We start from the raw sequence: 15,537 nt of genomic DNA, 5'->3' as shown, positions 1-15,537 counted from the left end.
ATCGGGCTCCCTGTGAGCCTGCTTCCCCCTCTCTCTCTGCCTATTTGTGATCTTTGTCTGTCAAATAAATAAAATCTTAAAAAAAAAATTTCCTTTTATGTCAAAAAAGAAGAAAAGACAAATCACCAGTGGCAGATCCTCCTGAGTTTAAAATATGTTTACCTTTACTTTCACTGGGTCAGTATTCATTAATTTCTTATTCCCCAAGTGAATTTCTACTGTAAGTTTAAACAATGTAAGTCCTAATAAGAAAACTATTTTGTCAACTTTAGTTAGTAAATTCTGCCATAAGATGGCAGTTTCCCCTCAATTTATTCCCAACAGCAGTGTGGTATTGTCCTCGTCCCCTTGTTGTCTCTGAACAATGCCATTGATAGGGATTTTGGGGTGGCACCAACTTCCCGTACATTTTGGAGGCCAATTCTGTAGTGTGATTTGGACATTGTCCTGGAGGCTTGCTAAGCCTTAAACGTGTTTATCTAACCCTCTTGACACTTCTCTGAGCTTCCAATCACTTGATACACAAAACAGACATGTTTGAAAACTGTAATTTAAAGAATCCACAGCTTCTCTTAGGTCTCGGCATATTTTTCTTTCTTTTTTTTTTTTTTCTTTTTTTAAGATATTTATTTATTTATTTATTTGTCAGAGAGAGAGAGAGAGAGAGAGCGAGCACAGGCAGACAGAATGGCAGGCAGAGGCAGAGGGAGAAGCAGGCTCCCTGAAGAGCAAGGAGCCCGATGTGGGACTCGATCCCAGGACGCTGGGATCATGACCTGAGCTGAAGGCAGCTGCTTAACCAACTGAGCCACCCAGGCATCCCTCCGCATATTTTTCAGTAGCTAGACAGCTCCTAGGTCTCTTCCTCCTGTTGAGTCTTCCCATTTCTGAGACCTCAGCGCCCTGCAAAATAGTTTTGGTAGTCTCATTGGATTTGCTAAATCAGCGAGGCAAATTTTGTTCAAGTGCAGTAACATTTTCAAGATGGGAAGTGAATGAGTAGGAATTAACCAGGCAAGGTAGGTGGTGAGGAGATTCCAAGGCAAATGGGTAGTTTACTGATTACATAGTGGAATGACTAAGTTTCAGCAATGGAATTAATAAATGAATTAACTAAATGTATGAATAAATGATGGCTGAATAATGAAACCCTGCCTGTAGTTACATGACTCTCCCCTGGGAGACTGGGAGGGAGAAGGTATAGGAGAGAGATGCTGCTGCAGGTGCCTGACTGGTTGGACACCTGCCCCCGTGAACTAGCAGAGCTTTCATTAAAGGCAGGCTTCAGAGAGATTTTCTTGAGTCCTGGGACCCAGTTCTGTCTGCATACAGAGTAGGGAGTCCGAGCAATAATAAGAGATATTTTGCTGTAGATTTGAGGGATATTCACAGTAGTTACAATATCTAATAGTGAACAGATTTAATGTTTTTTCGACTAAAGATTTGTAGCTTTTTAGAGTACCTGCAAGAGTCACCCTCACTTTATATTTTGAGAGAGTAGTTAATGAAATCAGATCCTGTGTTTGGGAAGATTAGTAAAGAAGAAAAATTGTGGGGTCCCTGGGTGGCTCACTGGATTAAGCATCTGATTTCAGTTCAGGTCATGATGTTGGGGTCCTAGGGTCAAGCCCTGGATTGGACTCCATGCTCAGTGGGGGGTCGGCCCCTACTCCCTGGTGTGCACGCTCTCTCTCTCTCTCAAATAATAAAAAGTCTTTAAAAAAAGAAAAACAGGGGCTCTTGGGTGGCTCAGTGGGTTAAGCCTCTGCCTTCGGCTCAGGTCATGATCTTGGTCCTGGGATCGAGCCCCGCATCGGGCTCTCTACTCAGCAGGGAGCCTGCTCCCCGCCCCTCCTCTCTGCCTGACTCTCTGCCTGCTGTGATCTCTGTCTGTCAAATAAATGAATAAAATTAAAAAAAAAAACTCAATGCCGAGCAATAGGTAAATGTCATAATTAACACTTGAAATGTCATATGAAGTTCATGAACCCTGTATTACCTTGCTAAATTCCCTAGGCTCATGGCTACCACTACAGAGTATTTCAGGTTTCAGTGCTTACGTTTAAGTAATTGATAAAAAGTCCTAGTCTATTAGGACATGATCTGTCATATATGTATTTGAATACAGCTTCTTTGAGATCGTGTTTAATTATTAATGAATAACTATAATTATACCGATAACTTATTATGTTGGTATTTCAGAATGTTCAAGCGAGGGAGCATGATTATTTTTATGTCAGAGCTCTGTTCTGAGCTCTGTGCAAAAATACATCCAACAGTAGATTTGTAATTAATCTCAGTGACCCAGTGGCCCACCCTGTCTTCTGGGTGGCTCCATGATTCCGTGGGGACTGAGGACAAAGTGTTCCTCTTCCACTGAAAATTCTGAACCAATAGGAAAGTTCCCATAGTTTAGAATGACATATTATGCCCTGGATTTTCCGTTATTATTCCAGAAAACGTCCTCCCCAGCACTATTAATTTGGATGTTCCTCAGGTGCAGGTGTGCTGAAGAGAGGTCTCGTGGTGCAAGGAAGGTTAGGTCTGATTGAAAAATATAAAACAATTACAGTGAGAACCATAGTGAAGTATTTTTGATGCAAACTACATTCAAGAACACATCAATCCCTAATCCTCAATTTTAAGAAGACGGGAATATTTATACTGTGCACACAAAATTCTGTTAAGGATCATTCATGATATGCAACAGTTGGAAAAATAAACTATGTATTTAAAAACAGTCATACCTGTGTTCACATCCATATATTTATGATAAGCAGTGGGAATACCACTTACCCCTTGAGCTTGAAGCCCAGAGACCTTGATCATTCTCCATATGATGAGAATTGAGGAGGATCTTAGTTCACATTTTGTACTCACTCTGTGATCATGGGTCCCAGACTCAACCTCCTAGTGTTACATTATTCTCTAATACGGGATGCAGTAAAAATTACAAAGTCTTTGAGAACTGACTGATATAAATTATCAAATCCATCAGTAGTGGCTTGGAGAAATGAGAGACCCAGAGAACTGTCATCTCCTTTGCACTTAGCCAAAGATAATGTCGGTGTGATTGGAAAATAAAACATGCTAGAGGGCAGGTCAGGGTCCAGTTTAGGGTTTAGGGTAAAGTCAGGGTTGGGGGTAAGGGAAGGGTCAGGGCCATGGTTGGTGTTGGGGATCAAGGTCTAGGGTCAGGGTCATGGGTTGGGTCCAGGGGCAGGCTTGGGACCAGGTTCAGGGTCTGGCTCAGAGTCAGTGTCAGTGTCAGGGCCTGGGTCAGGGTCTGGGTCAGGGTTTGGTTTTAGTGTAATGGCCCTATTGCCTATCCTCTATCTCATCTCTGACTCTCTGGGCCTCTAGGATGGACAGGAAACACCCATGATCACATACACATTAGGGATTGAGCTGGGCTATAGGTTTTTTGCCCCTCAGTTTGGACTGTAATAGAAGAGTGAAATATCTGCCTGGTCACTGTTTCAAATTCAACTCAACCCCAGTTGAGGGTTTTGGAAGGCCTCAAGATTGTGCACAGTCCTTCCATCCTCCCATCTGGGAGGGGTTCTGCCTGGGCAGCCTAAGTTTCCAGCAAAGGCCTGACCCTTGGGGGCATACAGTAGATTCGTGTGACTTTTTTTTTTTTTTTTTAAAGATTTTATTTATTTATTTATTTGACACAGAGATTATAAGTAGGCAGAGAGGCAGGCAGATGGGGAGCGGGAAGGAGGCTCCCCGCTGAGCAGAGAACCTGACGCAGGGCTCCATCCCAGGACCCTGAGATCATGACCTGAGCCTAAGGCAGAGGCATAACCCACTGAGCCACCCAGGCGCCCCAGATGCACGTGACTTTATACAGGACTGGGTGCAGTGGCTTACCAGCTACCAGAAAGCCTACCATGGGCAGACTTCTCATGGGCTGGTGGTGCTCTCCTGGCACCATCTGGATCCTTCATCCTAGCTGAGTGATCAGAAATAGATAGTCAGGTCTCAGATCGGACAGCCCTTGGCCTCCAACCATCCAGGCAGGCATCCGTGGTCCTGCTCAGGCCAGCCTGGGTCTTGACAACCCTTGTGGCCAATTACTGGTCAGTTTAATGGTTCATGGGCCACATAGACAGCCTCTCTGGATGTCTCCATTCATTCTCATTCAGCCTCTGTGGTGGAGACAAACGCCTGCTCCCTCACAGCCTCTTACTCTCCAAACATTGGATGTGGCCGTGGCCACAACAGCCATACAGCAGACCGGCTCCGCAAGCGTTTGGCCTCCCAGTTATAGTGTGAGCTTTGACATGCACATTCGTTAAGAATCAAGAATACAGGAACAACTGTGTTCCCAGCGGGCAGTTTCTCACTGAGACTGTGTGTTCTTGGAGAGCCATGTGCATGATCCAAGGACTGTGACCTTTAGAAAGCATGCCAAGTATGGATTTTGGGCTGTGGAATAATCCTTGAGCCTCCCACCGATTCACTGAGCAATAATATCATCTACCTCCCATCCAAAGAGTTCCAGAGTTTAGACCCCACATTCCCCCACCTTGAAGGTGGGTGTATGATCCAAGTCTAGCCAACACCGTGCTCCATCTTCTAGGTGCTCAGATGGTTCCAAGGATAAGAATGTGTCCCAAGACCAAAGACTTAAAGCTGTGACTTTCCTTGGGACTCAAGGGAAGGAGAAATGCTTCCCTGTAGACTAGATGATGAGTGGGTATCAGCCCAGAGTTGCTAGAGGCCCCAGATGCAGTGAGAGAGACTGTGCCTGTGAATGTCCAGAACACTTAGCAGGATGGCGGGTTGGAGAGGGTCCAGGTCACACTGTGAGAGTGTGAGCCTCTGGCACTTCTAGGTCCAAACCCACTCTTAATTTGCCTCCTGCAAGTAATAATTTATTTCTACCATTTAAAAATATTAATTTCTTTTACTTCAGTAAGCGTGTCCAGACCCTTGCCATCCAAAAAGTGCTAGGTGACACATCAAGGTCAACAATCCCTGAGACTCCCTGTGCATGGCGTCCTCACTGGGTTGTGCGTGGCTGGGGAGGGGAAGACAGTGGTGGGGGTGGGCAAGTCTCAGGGCAGCTCCAGAGCAGTGAGGGGAGAGCCAGCAGGAGAGAGTCCCTGGATGGCTAATTGGTCTGCTTGTTGTTTTTTCCTTATTTTAGGGTCCATTTTGTTAATGTTATTTTACTAAAGAATCATTTATTTGCTCTAAGCTTCCAGTCTGATGGAATAGATTTCTCTTATTTGACCTTTAATTTCTACTCTCTTTCTATTTTTCTTCAGAATTGTCATAATTAATGAACAAATGTTGATATATTATTTACTACAGTCCTTCCTTTTTCAGGTTCCCTCTGTTCTACCTTTCCTGGCTCCAGCATTCTGGGCAGGACACCACATGACATGTGGTCATCACGTCTCTTTAGGCTCTCCTTGGCAGGGATAGTCTCTCAGACTTGTCTTATTTCAATGACCTTGACCATGTTGAGGAGGACTGGTCAGGGATTTTGTACATAGACGTGCATTGGGATTTAGTTATTTTTCTCATGGTTAGACTGGGGTTGTAGGTTTCGAGGAAGCAGATCACAGAGTTAAAGTGCTCTGTCATCACTGTACAACAAGAGAACACTTGTCACTGTCCATGTTAATGTTGGTCACCTGGCTGAGGCAGTGTTGGTCAGGCTTCTCCGCCATGACGTTACCCTTTCCTGTGTGTGTATGGTGTGTCTTCAAGACACTGTGTGGAGCCCACATGCTTCAGAAGCCACCTCTTTGATGGGTGGCTAAGTGTCTATATCTATTATTTGGAATTCTGTTAGGACAGGTCTATTCAATCCCAATTGTAAAAACCTATTTAATCTGTTAATAAAGAATGCAACTGAGTAATTTAAAAGATCACCTTGGCTTTATTGAACTGTTCTTGAATTGCTCAGCATCCCATCTAGCAAATAGAAAGGGCCTTCTTTGAGCTGCATGGAAGGAAAGGCTTTTAAAAGCAGACAGGGAATTGTATGACAGTATTTATATACTTCCCCTTTTATACCCCTAGCCTGTCTAAATTATAAACGTGCTTCTAGGCCTAGCACACGTACTACCTCTCCGTACAGTTGTCTTTAATCATTCCAGCAATGGTGAATGCTCCTTTCTTTAAAACATTTGTAATCTTGTATTTTTTCACAATAGGTAATACAATGTGAAGTACCAGAGTAGCAGTGTGAAAGAATAAATGGAGACTGCTTTGGTTTATTTATAAGAATTATAGAGACTATTCAAATAGGAGAGTAGGAGAAGGGTAGTTGCTTCCTGAGTTGAGAGGGACTTGGGGACCATCGTGATAAATAAATGGTTCTCCAAGATGTTTATTTCGCTAGTCCTCAGTTTCTTCATATGCATAACAAGGGAGTTAAAATGTACAATCTATAAAATATTTTGTTGCTTTTTCATCTTATAAAGGTGTGACTAAGTTATAGGGAAATTCTGTATTACATGGAGGAAGTCAAGGATTGGTACTGTGCCGGAGTATTTTGGGGGATTGTGAGTGCTAAATCATTTCAGGTTTAAAAGAACAGGATGGGAGGGGCGCCTGGGTGGCTCGGTGGGTTAAAGCCTCTGCCTTCGGCTCAGGTCATGATCCCAGGGTCCTGGGATAGTGCCCCACATTGGGCTCTCTGCTCAGCAGGGAGCCTGCTTTCTCCTCTCTCTCCCTCTGCCTGCCTCTCTGCCTACTTGTGATCTCTGTCTGTCAAATAAATAAATAAAAAAAAATCTTTAATAAAAAAAAAATAAAAGAACAGGATGGGAAATCTCTCTGTCTTGAAGACATGGCCTTAAAAATCATTTTTATTCAGAAGCTGAAAATAGATAATACAATGCATACTTTCCCCCTTTATCTTGCCTGGGGTGGGGGATTCCTGATAATGTTTCTAGTTAACAAGTCAAATAAAACACAATGACTAATTCTTAAAAACACACACACACACACACACACACACACACACACACACACACACACAAGGAATTGAAAAAAGAAAATCATTAATAAAGAATGCATTGTTTTAGGCCAGGTCGGCCTCTTAAGGGGAACCGAAGGGGCCATTCAGTACATTTTCCAGGTTGACTGCTTAAAGTTTACATGGAGATGGGGTTATGTGAAACAGCAGTTGGGTTAGGTAGTAAGTTGTCGTTTGCTGACCTGGGTCTCTTAACATAAGTGACTCCATTTTGGGCCTGTGATTTCTTTTTTTACAAATCATTCATTTTTCCAGTGTTTTCCATTGGCTCCTGTTTTCTGTTGACATCATTTCATCTTTGTGGGTTTTTTCTTGGTACTTCCTTAGTTTCTGATACTTCAAGGGTAACCTTGCTCCTACATTTACTGTCTCAGTCCTAGTGTCAGCAATTTCTTCAAAGAGCTCTGGCTCCTTCTGTTAGAGAATGATATTAAAGTCTTATCTGTGGGGGTGCCTGGGTGGCTTAGTGGGTTAAAGCCTCTGCCTTTGGCTCAGGTCATGATCCCAGGGTCCTGGGTTCAAGTCCCACATCGGGCTTTCTGCTCAGCAGGGAGCCTGCTTCCTCCTCTCTCTCTGCCTGCCTCTCTGCCTACTTGTGATCTCTGTCAAATAAATAAAATCTTAAAAAAAAAAGTCTTATCTGTGGAAATTGAATGTGCTCAGTGAACAATGCAAGACAACATATGCCTGTATTCCAGCCTATGTAAACACACCTAATTAAAGATTTCTGTGTGGTACCGTCTGTATCCATATTAAGCCAAAGACGAGTTCATGCTGATGTCTCCAACCTGGTCATATTGTGATCTTCTCCCTTTGCTGGTCTGTAACTTTCTACTCCACCAGTGACAAACTGGCTTTCGCCACCTGCCATGTATTTAATTCATTGCTCCGTTCCAGATCACAGATATGGTTTTTTAAGATCTGTTCTATCTGTTCGCTACCACTGTAATGGGAGACTTTGTGAAGTAGATTCCACTGTGTACATACAGCACATTTTTCCATTAGTCTATGTTAGGTCCATAATCAAAGGAGCGAGACTGATACAAAGCGAAGGTCAAGCAAAGCTTTATTTCGCACCAAGCATCGAGAATCAAACTGACTGGCCGGGGTCGCCTCCTATAGAGAGGGCGACCCCTCTCTGCCTTGCCAATTAACTTTTAAAGGGCAAAGGCCATGTGGTTGGGCCTGGCCACACACAGGCGGCCAATGAGATTGTAACACACAGAGAAAGTTGCATAGTCATGCTAGGTCACATGCTAGGTGACCAATTGAATTACAATTTACCCTATAGTAGATATTTGATCTAGCCTACCACCTTGGTCAGAACTGGCGCCCAAAAGGCACCCAAAAGGTGGAGCCCACACTCCTTGGTAGCTAGGGAGACAGTATGCGTTCCCCACTGATTGGATGTCTCCACCTGGCCTGACCCGCCCTTGTATTTGGGCTTTGTTACCTGGGACTGGTTTCCTGGACTTGCTTTTAAGTGAGTCCCCTGGGAGGGGCAGGGTCAGTTTAAGTTTTACTGCATAAACAACAAAATGACTGTTTAATCCAAGATGGAATGAATTGCTCTGGCTAAATAGGCCCTCACATTCTACAGACTCCGCTCATTTCTGAAGTTAATTTGGGTCACCATCTTTTGCCATAGAACCTGCAGAGAGTGTTTTTTCAGACATTTCCAGTACGGTTAGATCACTTATCATATTCTGTATTCCACTAAAATGGCAGAAGAAATTCTGCTCATGTCAAGGTTCTACCACTTGGACTAGGAATTACATTGACCCCACAAAGTTTAATCGTGTACACATGATTAAATGACTAAGGCAGGCAGGTTTTATACTTTGTGGACAAAGATAAAATTCCTGTGAGGAATTCAGAGAAGAAAGAAAACCTTAGGAGCTTCAATTTGTAAGGAGTTCTAAACAATTTGAACTGGGGTAGTGAACTGGGGTGGTAAATTAGTCTAAAGTAACAAGGGTTGTTTATGCAGCCTTCTGAGCTGTAAATTTGCCATCTGGTGATTAGGTGGTCTTTTCATCTCCTGGTACAGGGAGATCTGCACGTGGAGATTGATATCCTGCTTCTAGGGGAACAGAGGAGGGTCTGAGTGTCCCCCTTACAAGGCTGTCTCGTAAGTAACTTATTTAAAGTGATTGGTATGCTGAAGTGGCACATTTGGGGCAGCCTTTGGTCCAAACACCCCACATCCTAAATGTGATATTCCCATGTTCTAATAACTTGAGTAGATTATGATTTACTCTGTGGATGTGAAGATGTCTGGGTTTTGACAAATGCACAGTGGCAGGTATCCAGCGCTAAAATATCATGGCATACTTCAAGCTTCCCATACCATGATCCTTTTGTCACCCTGTAGTTTTTCCTTTTCCAGAATGTCCTATAAATGGGGTCATGCAGTGTGTATCCTTTTCAGACTTGATTCTTTCACTTAGGGAAATACATGTAAGATTCACCCATGTCTTTGTATGGGGTGATGGTTGATTCCTTTTTTTGCTGAATAGATAAACAGGAGAAAAACAAACAGAAGTTTAACACCATCATACGTTCTGTATTCATGGAAGATAACCAGGAAAGCAGAGTAACTCCCTAAAGTGGCCCAGCCATCATCCTAAATGCCATTTTCAGCTAAAGACACAAAGATTTTGGGTGGTGGAAAGGCCAGTTAAAGGACAGTACCAAGCCAAGCACAGGAAAGAAAGTTATGGTCGTTATGCATATTTATGTCTGTGCCTTCTCCTTTGGTACAAGTGTGTTGAGTTTTAGTCATTCTTCTGTTCCTGGTGCAGGAAGCTCGTTATAAATGGAGCTTTCCTTTATCTGTTTACATTTCATTCACCAAATGACAACCTCTGCTCAGTTTTCAGAGATGCTCCTGTGTCTGCTGGTTCTTAAAATTAATCAGCCCCAAATAATTCTTGTGCCAAAGAGGCATATTTGGGGTGGCATGTTCTGCTTCCTTCACTGGATGTACTCTGATTTGCTTATGGATTCATCTATTGAAGTATCTCTTGATTTTTGTCCGATTTTAACCATTAGACATAGAGTTGCTGTGTATAACTGCATGCGAGTTTTTGTTTGGAAATAGTTTTTCAGTGCAGTTGTCTAAATACCAGAAGCACGATTGTTGGATCCTAAAGGTGAAGATTTAGCTTTGGAAAACAACCTGCCAAACTGTCTTCCGAAGCAGTGGTAGGTGCATTCCCCCAGAGTGAAGGACAGTTGCTGCCATTTCTCACATTCCAGCAATTGGTATCCTTGTTTTTTGTAGGTGAGCATTTCTAATAGGTGTGCAGTGCTGTCTCACTGTTTGTGGAGCATGTTTCATATGCTCATTTATTATCTATACGTCTTCTTTGTCCAGGCATCTTTCAGATACTTATCCATGATCAATTGTGTTACTTCCTTTTTGTTGAATTCTGAGAGCTTTTTGGTGTATTTTGAATACAAATCCCTTATCATATATGTGTTTTGCAAATATTTTCCCCCAGCGTGTGACTTGTCTTTTAGTTTTCTGAGCAAGATCTTTTTCAGAGTTAGAAGTTTTAATTTTAAGAAGTTCATGTTATCAATTTTTTTCTTTTGTGGATTGGCCTCTGGTATTGTGCGTTAAAACTCCTCACCAAACCCAAGGTCATGTAGATTTTCCTTTATGGTTTCTTTTTGATATTTTGGTAGTTTTGTATTTTAAATTTATTTTCAATTTCGAATGAATTTTGCTATAAGTTGTTAAGTTTATATCTGCATTTCTTTTAATTACATATAGTTTCCAGATAATTGTCCCTATTTCTGGAGGTGTCAGGGGATATTGGGCTTGATTTCAGTGTGAATTTCCAAAATTTAATGGATTTGGCTGGGCCCCAGGAGGGGACAGGTGTCACCACTGAACAGAGCACCGCATCCTGCACTGCCCCCACCGCCCGCAGGGGGCGCCAGAGCCTAGCTCCTAGAGGCCACGGGGAGCGGTATGCGCGGTCCCTTCTGACGAGAGCGCGGCCTCCTCAGGACCCGCGGTGGCAGAAGGCGGTGAGCAGGAGCTGCCGGAACCGGGACTGCTGAGGGGGCGCGTGCTCGCAGGGCCCCGCGGGGGAAGGGTGTGCTGTGTACACCTGCTTCCCGGGCTTCGTGTGGGCTGACGTGGGGTCCCCGGTGGTGCCGTGCGTGGGGCTGTCGGGTCTCCCCTTTCCGGGCTCCGATTCGGTTCCTAGGGCGCCTCCGACAGTCTGCAGTCAGGGCGCAGCCACCTTCCCGGTGCTCGTGCTCCCCCCGCCTCAGCCCTGCGGGGTCCTTCCCTCGGCCACACCCTCTGGACCCGGCGGGCTCAGCCTCCCTCCCGGAGTCCGAGGTCGTCTCTGCTTCTGCGACGTGGTCCCGCGGGGGTGTCGGGAAGCGCCGCGTCCTCTGCGGTGACCTCGGATCTGCGGGACCGGGTGGCCGCCGCACAGACGCGTCAGCAGACCCTCTGTTGTCGCTTCCGAACCACGTCTGCCGCGTCGCACGGGCTGCTTCGGGGCGTTTGACCCCAAACAGGGACAGTGTCCTGCGGAACCCCCACGGAACCCCAGGTGAGGAAACTCTGACGGCGCCCGCAGTGGCCCCCAGACCGTAGGCCCCCGTCAGCGGCCGCGCCCGCCGCACGGTCCGGCGTCTTCTCCGGTCCCGTCCGGTTTTCTTCTCCCTGAGCCGCCCCGAGACCCGCGGTGTGCCCGACCCTGACGGGTTTACGGCGCAGAGGCTCCCGGCGGAGGGCATTTCCACAGGTTACGTCACGGGGCCGTTTCCGGGTGCACGCGCGTGGGGACAGCGTCATCCTCCGTGTTTTCACGGCGACCCAGCACGACGACACGGACCGCGCCAGACGCGGCAGGTGGCAGCTGCGCAGCCTCAGCCCAGGTCACGTGCCGCACGTCGGTCTCCAGAACGTTCTCGCTCTCCCGAGGGCGACCGTGTGCGCTAAGCACCAGCTTCCGGTCCCGGCCTCGGCCCCGCAGCCGCATCCGGCTGTGTCCCGGACGCCTCCTCCGAGCGGGTCCTGGTGTCTGTCCTCCTGTGAGCGCCGGCGTCCGGCCTCGCTCCGGATCTCCTTCAAGGCGCGCGCGGTGTCGCCGTAGACTGACGGAAAATGACCCTCATTCCTGCTTTCGTGAGTGTTTGTATCCGCGACAGGCGTGCATTTGGGTCAGAACATTTCTGCGTCACTTAACAGGCCCGCGTGGTTTCACTGAAACATTCATTGTGGTGCGCAACATGGTTTCACTCTCTGAAGCGGAGACGCTTGTCGAGAGACACTCGCTTATGGCGCAGACGAGTCCGTGAGCTCTTGGTTTCCAGTTTTCCTGGTCAGGCTCCTCACGTTTACCCAAAGAAAGCTGTAGGAATGCACTTCGCTGATCCTGTGATGATTTCACTGGGGCTGGTATTAGTGGTTAGGGTCAGGGTTAGGGTTCCGGTTGCCTTAGGGCTAGGGTCTCCCTGTCCTCGCCCGCACAGAGCCCGTTCTCCTCCAGTAACCAGAGTGGTCTTTCTGGAACATAAGCTTTGGGCTGTGGTTTGCTCCCCTCCTGCCCCCCCCCCCCCCGCCCCCAGCCTCACCTCTCCCACGGGGACCCTCCCTTCTGTGGGCACCGAGGAGTGTGGTTTCCCGCAGGTGCCTCCGGCTGGAATCCAAGCCTTTGCATACGCTGTGCCTCTGCCAGGAGCACGGTTCTCTCCTCCTGCTTCACGTCTGGCTTGTTTCCCCATTGGCTGAGCCTCGATTTGCCCCTGTTGGCCTGGCTCATGCCTGCTGGGCGTGTGTGAGCTTCCCCCACTTACATGTGGAGCTGCATGGGTTTCCAACCTTCTAAGCCTTAGGGTCCCCTTTGTAAGGTGGGGTGCTGATGGCCCCCATCTCTGGGAGCAGGAGGTAGGGAGCCCCATGGGCGGACTCACTCAGGACAGGCTGGGAGAGTGGCTGTTGCTTAAAACAGCCCAGAGCCTGCCCCCTAGAAGAAGGTGTACATGTTCACAGCCCCCAGCTCTGGGGTCCTGCTGCCACCCTCTGGCAGTGAACCTCCCCACACCCTGTCCCCTGTCCCTATAGCTTCCTGGACCTGTTCTTGCAGACAGTGGAGAAGCCTTCCATGGTGGGACACAGGGTCACCTACTACATCTTCACTGACCAGCTGGCTGCCGGGCCCATGTGTCCCTCTGGGAGAGCCAGATGTTGGTGGTCCTCATGGTGGCCACAGAGTTACCTACTATGTCTTCATCGACCAGCCGGCTGCCAGGCCCTTGTTCCTGTCCGGGAGGGCTGAAAGATAGTGGTCTTCATGGTGAGACACAGGGTCACCTGCTACATCTTCACTGACCAGCTGGCTGCCGGGCCCTTGTGTCCCCACCAGGAGGGCTGGAGGGTGGAGGTCCTCAAGGACTGTGGTGCCCCGCACTGGCAGGATGTGTCCATGCAGCACATGGTGATGGTCAGCGGCTTCTGCGAGCAGCACTTCCTCCGTGAGGTGGACGACTTGGTGTGCAGGTATAGACCTGAAGTTCTGTGACCACATGGGTGTGGAGATTCTGTCCCCCCTCTTTGGCACCCTGTACCCCAGTTTCTACTGGGCAGCCTGCAAGGACTTCAGCTATGAGTGCCAGCCATAGTCCCAGGCCCACATCCCCAGGGATCAGGGCAACATTTACTACATGGGGGCCTTTTTTAGGGTATTGGTGGTGGAGTTTCACTGACTGACCTTGGCCCGTCACCATGCGATGGGGGTCGACCTGGCCAATGGGATGGAGGCCATGTGGCATGACAAGAGCCACCTGAGCAGGTACTTGCTGGACCACAAGCTCACCAAGATGCTATCCCTGGAAGACCCGTGGGACCTGCAGTGGTTGGGCTGTGCCCTGGAGGACCTGTGGGACCCACAGCTGCTAGGCTGTCCCTTGGAGGACCTGGGGGACCTGCAGCTGCTGGGCTGTCCCTGGAGGACCTGTGGTACCCGCAGCTGCTGGGCTGTCCCTTGGAGGAACTGTGGGACCTGTGGCTGCTGTGCTGTCCCCTGGAGGACCTGTGGGACCTGCAGATGCTGGGCTGTCCCTGGAGGATCTGTGGGATCCGCAGCTGCTGGGCTACCCACCACCTCCTTCCCCATCATGAAGAAGCTGAGAGACATGGCTGTGCCTAAGAATCATCCGGACACCAGGAACACGTGACGGGCTGCCCCCATTTCCATCCGGAGATGCTGCCAGTGGAGCCATCAGAGCAGGTTCCTTCTTTTCTCCCTTTGAGGGAGACTGTGAGGCCCAGATGTCCAGGGCCCCCAGCCACACCTGCATACGGGAGGCCTGCCTGGGGACACAAGTTCCTCTCTTTGTGGTCACTACATTTTGATAACTTCTGGGTCATTGGCAGCTGTGAACAGCTCCAGTTTTTTTTTTTTTTAAGATTTTATTTATTTATTAGACAGAGATCACAAGTAGGCAGAGAGGCAGGCAGAGAGAGAGAGGAGGAAGCAGGCTCCCTGCTGAGCAGAGAGCCCGATGTGGGGCTCGATCCCAGGACCCTGGGATCATGACCCGAGCCGAAGGCAGAGGCTTTAACCCACTGAGCCACCCAGGCGCCCCAACAGCTCCAGTTTTATGTCAGATGTTTTTCTGTGTCAATGCTGAGCAATCATCTTTAAAAAGAACAGTCGAGAGAAAAGGTTTCCTCCCTGGTTCTGAACAGACACATCTTGGTGGTGCTGGGAGTGGCCCTGCAGCTGATGTGGAGCCAGAATGGGCCCTGGCTGGGTCTTCCCTCCCAGTCCCATGGGGCTTCAGGGTCAAGGGTGTGCCGAGCCACCTGTCAAACCCCCAGTCCCCTGACTGCCAGAGGCCTTGGCTGTGGCTGCTAGCTCAGCCTCCAGGAGAATGGAACCCTCTGGGTTATATGTGGTTCCTGCCTTGGTTTTATTTTTTATTTATTTATTTATTTTTTAAAGATTTTATTGATTTATTTGACAGACAGAGATCACAAGTAGGCAGAGAAGCAGGCAGAGAGAGAGGAGGAAGCAGGCTCCCCACCGAGCAGAGAGCCTGATGCGGGGCTCCATCCCAGAACCCTGGGATCATGACCTGAGCCGAAGGCAGAGGCTTTAACCCACTGAGCCACCCAGGCGCCCCCCTGCCTTGGTTTTAAATGACTATTTCTGTGCTGGTATTTGTAGTGGCTCCGCCGGGATGTGCATCCTGTTGGGATTCCTCAGTGCCCACCGGCGGGTTTGCACTTGTGCCCCCATCTGCCTGCGCTGTGTCTTAGCAAGCATTCACTGAGTGCCTGCTGTGAGCTCAGTCACCAACAAGGGGCAGAGCGTGAGAGCGAGAACTAAGATACAGGATCCCTGCTCCAGGGCCCTCCTGGGACTCACGATGGCCCTGACCTCCTGACTCACTTCTTTCCTACTGTGGTGTATCAGACATATAACTGACACCGTTAAACACGTTTCAGGGTCCATTCAGTGGCGATAAGTACATTCGCTCTTCTGGACCTGCCACCT

At 48.0% G+C, this 15,537-nt stretch overlaps 1 pseudogene; it reads left to right on the top strand.

Annotated features, from left to right (window-relative positions):
- The first annotated feature begins 13,316 nt into the window (after positions 1-13,316).
- Positions 13,317-14,398, top strand: LOC125097537 (histo-blood group ABO system transferase-like; annotated as a pseudogene).
- The last annotated feature ends 1,139 nt before the right edge of the window (positions 14,399-15,537 follow it).

The sequence above is a fragment of the Lutra lutra genome, chromosome 4 (assembly GCF_902655055.1).
Source record: "Lutra lutra chromosome 4, mLutLut1.2, whole genome shotgun sequence".
NCBI lineage: Eukaryota > Metazoa > Chordata > Mammalia > Carnivora > Mustelidae > Lutra > Lutra lutra.
This window is presented reverse-complemented; position numbering and strand designations above follow the sequence as displayed.